This window comes from Gossypium hirsutum, chromosome A10, assembly GCF_007990345.1.
Source record: "Gossypium hirsutum isolate 1008001.06 chromosome A10, Gossypium_hirsutum_v2.1, whole genome shotgun sequence".
NCBI lineage: Eukaryota > Viridiplantae > Streptophyta > Magnoliopsida > Malvales > Malvaceae > Gossypium > Gossypium hirsutum.
Window position 1 is genome coordinate 65,697,030 of NC_053433.1, and position 7,790 is coordinate 65,704,819.

The window sequence follows — 7,790 nt, forward strand, 5'->3', positions numbered from 1 at the left end:
TGAAATATAGGGCATGCTAGGGACCTAGTTGATATTCGACCATAGTGGGTTGCGGTGAAATTGCATGAATTTCTAGTTTTTTGAGCTAGGGACTAAATAGGAAATGAATTAAAAGTATATAGGCAAAATGGTAATTTTGCAAAAATATGATTTTGGGCTAAATTGAGTGAGCTATATATTAAATTAAATTAAATTTATCCATATAGATCAAGACAGACCTTGTATGGAGTTAGATCGGGGTAAAGGGAAAATCTCGAATTAATCGCCTTTGTATTTATGTATACTCATTGAGGTAAGTTCGTGTGATTAAATTGTGTTTATATGTTTTATATTGAATTATTTATGAATTGTTATAAATATACATGGTTGCATATCCAACGAAGTTCAACAAATACCGAGTCCTGTTTGAACCATAGGAATCCGTAGGATACGAATGACATGTCAGTAGGGTTTACATGATTGGTTACTGGTCCTGAACATCCTACCGATGGTTGAGGTCTTGCATGTGTTGCGAATACTCCATAGCTTGTGTGAACAACATCATGTAGCTACGTTCCAACCCACAGCTTGTGTGAGCATACCGATTTGTAGCTCGTGAGAGCATACCGATCTACAGCTCGAGTGAGCATACCGATTTGCAGCTCGTATTAGCATACATGTACATGAATTGACAGATTATAGTTGTATATGTGTGAGCTATCCCGGGTATCCAACGATATTCTAAACGGTTTAACGGGAAATATTCTGATACAAAATGGTAAGAGTTTGATGCAAACTATTATAAGATCACATATGATTTTACATGAAAAATGTGGTTATATGACATATGAAAAAAAAATGAAATGGATGATACATGTATATGGATCGTGATCAATGGTTATGTTCATCTATGTTTATTGGCTTATATTTGTAATTACATGACTAACATGGTTGGTGTATATGTGCTTAAGCATTTGGCCAAATTGTATTGGGATATGCTTGTTTACTTACCAATTATATGACTATATGGTAAGTTAAATTCTATGTCATACGAACTTACTAAGCTTAAATGTTTACTCTATGTTATTTTCTTTGTTTTATAGCGAATCAAAAGCTCGTTTAGGTCGAAAGCTTGTTGGAGCTATATCACACTATCCATCGGCTCTTTTGGTACATTCAGTTGTTTAATTTTGGTTATAATGGCATGTATAGGTATTTTGGCTAATGTTGGCCTATATGTTTTGTTGTGTGTATGGCCATTTTATTTGGCTTGTGTTTTGACATATTTTGGTATGTATATAAGTAGTATTAACATGGTTGATGTGTGGCTTGTTTTGTGATTGAATAATGAAAGGTAAAATGATATTTAAATGTGTTCTGTGATATGATGAATTTGGGGTGAATTGGTACTATAGTATACATGACTTATATAGTGATTTGGTGCTAGCTTAAAATGGCATATTTGGTACCAACTGAGAAGTTTTGGTAAGTAAACTAAATGGCATGAATTGATGTAAATCTAGTTTGACGTTAGTTGATCATTTTGACCAAAATGAGTATATGATTATACATGTTTGCATATTGTCATTTGAGATACCTAAGGGATATTGGTTGTATGATATCATACCATATGTATATGACTTGTTTATGCTTTATTTGGATGCCTTGTTATGGCTTGTAAGTATGTGCAATGTTGTGTGTAGGTACATGCCAAATTGAGTGAGAAATGGCTTGTAAAATGCCTATTCTCGTCCACAGGGTAGAGACACGAGCGTGTGTCTCAGTCGTGTGTGACACACGACCAGGTGACATGACCGTGTGTCCCCTGTAGCTTTCAAAAGGGTTGCAAGTCAGGCTGTTACACGGCTTAGTACACGGCCAGGCACACAGGCATTTGAGGTTATTTTGAATGGTACATGGCCTAGCACACGAGCGTGTGGCTTGGCCGTGTGCCCAAGTCAGTGAGTTACATGGGCATAGACACGGGCTGGGACACGACCGTGTGTCCCTACTTCGAATGTCCACACGGCCTAAGACACGAACATGTCTTTTGGCTATGTGAGTCACACAGCCATGTGAGCCTTGCAATGTTGAAAATTTTCCTTGTTTCCAAAAAAATTCTTTGAGTTTCTGATTTAGTCCCGACTTGTTTCTAACGCATATCTAGGGTCCTGAGGGCTCGTATAAGGGACAATATGTATGATTTGACTTGGCTTTAATATGTTCATTGATATGATATGAAATGTTTGCAATTTCTATCAGCTTGAATTGTAAGCTCAGGTAACGCTTTGTAACCCTATTTCGACGACGGATACGAGTTAGGGTGTTATAGAATGATGCCGTGATTTAGAGTCAAGTTGCATCCTTATGAGCCCTTGAGAATCAAGTAGGGTAGATAGCAAATGCCTTTAGTTCGAGATCACAGGGAACTCTGCCAAGTGATACTGAGAATACAAGATCATAAGGGAAAGATCATTGTAAGACAATCACTCTCAGAAGTGGGACTCAACCTTGAGTTAAAGATGCAACTGCAAAAAACGAATAACTCAGGTCTCAACCATGGTAAAATCTCAGAACAACCTGAAAAGAACAATGCAAATTAAAGGGCTAAATGAAGCACTGCTAAAGAAGAATCAGGTATTTTTGTCGACAAAAATGGCATAACAAAATAATCCTAGCTACCTAAAGGTTAGCCACCTCTACCTTTTCCTCAGTGCTTCCATAATCGTAAATAGGATCACCAATTAAAAAGTTTTTTGGATGTCCTTAAACAACTTCATATTACCATATCGTTGGTAGAAGCTTTAGAGCAAATGCCTAATTATGTGAAATTCATGAAAGATATATTTTCAAAGAAGTGAAGTGTAACGCATAGGTTTGTGCAAGTGTACACAGTCGTTATCAAGTAATCAGTAAGTATCGAGTTATCATCTCCACAGGGATTGTATTTGTGTTAAATCACTTGATTGTAAAATTACCCTTAACAACTTGGTAAATAAAAACACAATATGGTTGAGAAGTGATGATTAAAATATATTAAACTAAATGCAATGATCCCCAATGCAAATTATCTTAAATATGCAAACTATATGAATGAAATAGATTTTAGCAAAATTAAACACAAGTTGCAACAATTATAACGTAAATAGACTAGGACAATTACTTTAATTAAACTCAATTTATTATGAACATGCTTAATAACATTTGGAAAAACATTCTATGGCAACTCGATCTTTCATGAGTTTGGAAACCACATTAGGTCCTTTTGGAATCCTTTACTTAGTAAATACACATTTTACTGATCCTTATTTACTAAGGGTTTCGTAGCATTCATGTGAGGTAATAGGGACATGTTAGGTTTGAAACAGTTTAATCACACAAATCTAAAAACTATGCAAATAACAAGTTCTCCAAACTGTTTGATGCCTCAGCTTGAGGTGGTTTTGGAGCTTACTAATTAAACCCTTGAGATTGGTTGGGTCTATGCTGCAATAGGTTGTTGTTCGGTCCATTTCCTTAATTGATCCAAGAAAAATTAGGATGATTACGCCATGAAGGATTGTAGAAGTTGAACTGGGGTCCTTGTCCACTCCTATGTTGATGTTGGTTCCCCACATAGTACACTGACTCAGGATTTGATGGGCAATTCTCAAAAGACTGACCTTTCCCACAGTACACACAGGAAACTACTTCAAATGGACTTGGTGGCTGAGCTGCAAAATTATTAGCACTATTAGCGGTAAACTGTTTTAACATAGAGGAAATAGACGATACTTGAGCTGATAACAAAGTGAGGGCATCAACCTCATGAACTCCAGCTATGCGTCTTCCTGAAGCTGTTCGATTTGTTGGCCATTGATATTTATTACCCACGATCCTCTCGATGATCTCATCAGCCTCATTATAAGACTTAGACAAAATTGTACCATTCGCAGAAACATCTACCATCAATCTTGTATATGCATTGAGACATTACAGAATGTCTCCAACTGGATACAATGAGGAATCCCATGATGAGGACACTTATGAAGTAACTCCTTGAATCACTCCCAAGCCTCATACAAAGACTCGTCATCCAATTGTTGGAAAGTTGTGATCTCATTCCTCAACTTAGTGTTTTTACTAGGTGGGAAATACTTAGCCAAAAAGCTCTCTGCTAATTCTTTCCATGTTGATATGGAACTTGGTGGCAATGAATTGAGCCATGCTTATGCTTGATCTCGCAACGAGTATGGAAACAACTTCAACCTCAATGCATCTTCAGTCACATCGGCTATCTTGAATGAATCACTCACCTCCATAAACAATCGAACGTGGAGATGTGGATCTTCCGTGGGCATACCACTGAATTGGCCCACCATTTGGAACATTTGAAACATTTGAAACATTACTGGTTTCAATTCAAATTGGGTTGCTCGATATCTAGCCTTCTAATTCTTAGATTTAACTCACTGAAAAGTGGCATAACATATTGTCTGATGCATCGATCCCGATCATCAGTAATGAGAATGGGATTTCATACACGACCGACTTCATTACCTTGGTCTTGATTCTAATTTCCAAGGTCCATCTTGAATTGTCTTTGAGTTGTTCGTTCACATCTTCTTTGAATTGTCTTTGAATTGTCATAAACACTTGAAAAGAAAATCACAAAATTAGAAAGAACAAGTTAGTAGTGTTAGAAATAAACCAAATTGGAAGTAAATAATTTCACAAAAAAAAGACTATGGCAACAGTTAACAATCCCTGGCAGTGGCGCCAAAAACTTGTAATGCGTAGGTTTGTACAAGTGTACATAGTCATTATTAAGTAATAAGTAAGTATCAAGTTATCGTCTCCACAGGGATTGTATTTGTGTTAAATCACTTGATTGTAAAATTACCCTTAACAACTTGGTGAATAAAAACACAATATGGTTGAGAAGTGATGATTAAAATATATTAAACTAAATGCAATGATCCCCAATGCAAAATTATCCTAAATATGCAAACTATATGAATGAAATAGATTTTAGCAAAATTAAACACAAGTTGCAACAATTATAACGTCAATAAACTAGGACATTTACTTTAATTAAACTCAATTTATTATCAACATGCTTAATAACATTCGAAAAAACATTCCATGGCAACTCGATCTTTCATGAGTTTGGAAACCACATTAGGTCCTTTTGGAATCCTTAGTAAATATGCGTTTTATTGATCTTTACTTAATAAGGGTTTCTTAGGATTTGTGTGAGTTAACAGGGACGTGTTAGGTTTGAAACAGTTTAATCACACAAATCTAAAAACTATGCAGATAACAGAGCTTGGTTAGAGTTGTTATGCAACTTGCGATTTAATCAGGTTAGGATCTAAATTGAGCATGCACATTTCAATTATGTGTCCACTAGCCCTCGTCTAGTTAGGATCGCTCAGCTAATTCAGGTGCATTTCAATCACGTATGGACGAAATATAGACTTCATTTTAATTGAAAACATGATAGATTGAGGCATAAACATTATAAGCATGAATCAAATAAATATTATTTAATCAAAACAATCATCCTAGCTTGAATAAAATTAAGCTAACATTGTTGTAAACAATAAAAAAGAACACATAGAAAACATTTTTAGATTAAATTAAAGAAAAGAAAGATTAAACCCAAATCAGAGTGGCTGTCACCCAAGACTCTGACCGACGAGGCTCATTCACTCCTTTGCTTTTCTCCTTTGTTGATGGCTCTTCCAAGTGGCTAACCAAGGGCTCTTTAAGAGGCTTAATTGCTAAAATCTCTATGAAAAGATGATGTTAGGCATGGGGAATGGAAAATGCTAAATAGAATTGAGATAAAAGAGAGAATGATAAGGGATGAAGGATGATGGATGATGGATCAAATGAGATCTTATTTATAGGTGAAGAGAGGAGGGTAGTTTGCTAAAAATAGAGAGGTTTAGTCTCTTCAAGCTTTTCCAATGAGTTTCCGGCCATGCTTAGTGAATTTTGAGTTGAATTTTTCTTGATTTTTAAGCAATTTAAATGCCATAGCAACTCAAGACTAAGACTCGGTCAAATGTAAATCTTCAAGAAAATGTCTAATTTCTTCAACATTGCAAGGACCTTGTGTAATTAATCCAAAATATGGCTTACGTTGATAGCCATGTGTAGCTGAAATTGTGTTGACTTGGTCTTCAATTGGGACGATTTTTGTAATCTAACAAAGCTATCAGACCTATCCAAAATAAATCAATAAATTAAAGGACCAAAGAATAAAATAAATAATTAATTAAAACCCAAACTATTAATGAAATATTTTAAAATGAATTATTAAATGTAATTTTATATTTTATTATTTAATTTAATCATGCATGACCCATTTTATGTCTTAAAAATATAATATGTTTAAATAAATATAAAATAAGCCATTTTATGCATGAAAACTATATAATAAAGCATAAAATCACATTTTAATAATTTCTATGTCCTAATTTCATATTTTTACACATTTCATTAATTTATTAAATAGTTACTTAGTTTTAACAACGAATTTAAGTAAAACGGTGATAAATTGCATAGGAAAAATCCTATATATTTTTTAGTTTACACAAAGATTGGGAGAATTCGAAACGATTGCTCTCACTGAAGGGTGCATGACTATGGTAACAAATAAATTGCCTCCAAAGTTGTAGGACCCAGGGAGTTTTATTATCCCATGCTCAATTGGAAACAATTATGTTGGGAAAACATTGTGTGATTTAGGAGCAAGTATCAACTTAATGCCCATGTCAGTATTTAGGAAGTTGGGAATTGGAAAAGCAAGACCTACTACAGTAACGTTGTAGTTTGTTGATCGATCCTATGCACATTTGGATGGTAAAATTGAAGATGTATTGGTAAGAGTAGATAAGTTCATTTTTCCAGTTGACTTCATTATTTTTTACTGTGAAGCTAACAAAGATGTATCGATTATTCTTGGAAGACCTTTTATTGCTACAGGTAGGAATTTGATTGATGTGCAAAAGGGTGAACTGACCATGAGGGTGAATGATCAGCAGATCACTTTCAACGTATTTGATGCCCTGAAATGTGTTGATTAGAGTGAAAATTTCTATGCCATTGGTTTGCTAGAAATAGTAGTGGAACAAGAGTTTGCAAATTTTTTCCATGGCATTCAAATAGTGATACAAATTCGATCGAGCTAAATAAAGCAGAGACTTTTGGAGAATTTAGTGAGTTCCTGGCGGCAAAGCAAATGGTGGATAGACCAGGGAAAAAGTTTGAACGCTTGGACTTATTGGCTTGCACCTTTAATCCTCCTAAATCATCTACAGAGGAGCCTCCCACATTGGAGTTAAAACTTTTGCCATTGCATCTGAAATATGCTTATTTGGGAGAAAACAACACTTTGCCAGTAGTTATTTCTACGAATTTTTCACCCGATCAAAAGGTAAAGTTGTTGGAAGTTCTCTAGAGATCTAAGAAAGCATTAGGATGAACAATTGTCGACATCAAATGAGTCAACCTTGTTATATGCATGCATTAAATTTTATTGGAGGATTGCCATGGAAATTCTATTGAATAGTAGAGAAGGTTGAATCCTATCATGAAGGAAGTTGTTGAGAAAGAGATAATCAAAGGGCTTGATGCAGATATTATACCCGATCTTGGATAGCTCTTGGGTAAGTCCTGTAAAGTGTATGCCGAAGAAGGGAGGTGTCATAGTAGTTCGTAATGATAACAATGAGCTTATACCAACTCATACTGTCACATGATGGAGAGTCTACATGGATTATCGCAAGCTAAATAAGGCAACTCAGAAGGATCACTTTCCC

General features: G+C 35.1%; 1 non-coding gene across 1 annotated transcript; it reads left to right on the forward strand.

Moving 5' to 3' along the window:
- The first annotated feature begins 3,984 nt into the window (after positions 1-3,984).
- On the forward strand, positions 3,985-4,091 carry LOC121208785 (small nucleolar RNA R71). Its single transcript, XR_005903909.1, has one exon. It is a non-coding gene; the product is annotated as a small nucleolar RNA R71 (small nucleolar RNA).
- Positions 4,092-7,790: the final 3,699 nt, after the last annotated feature.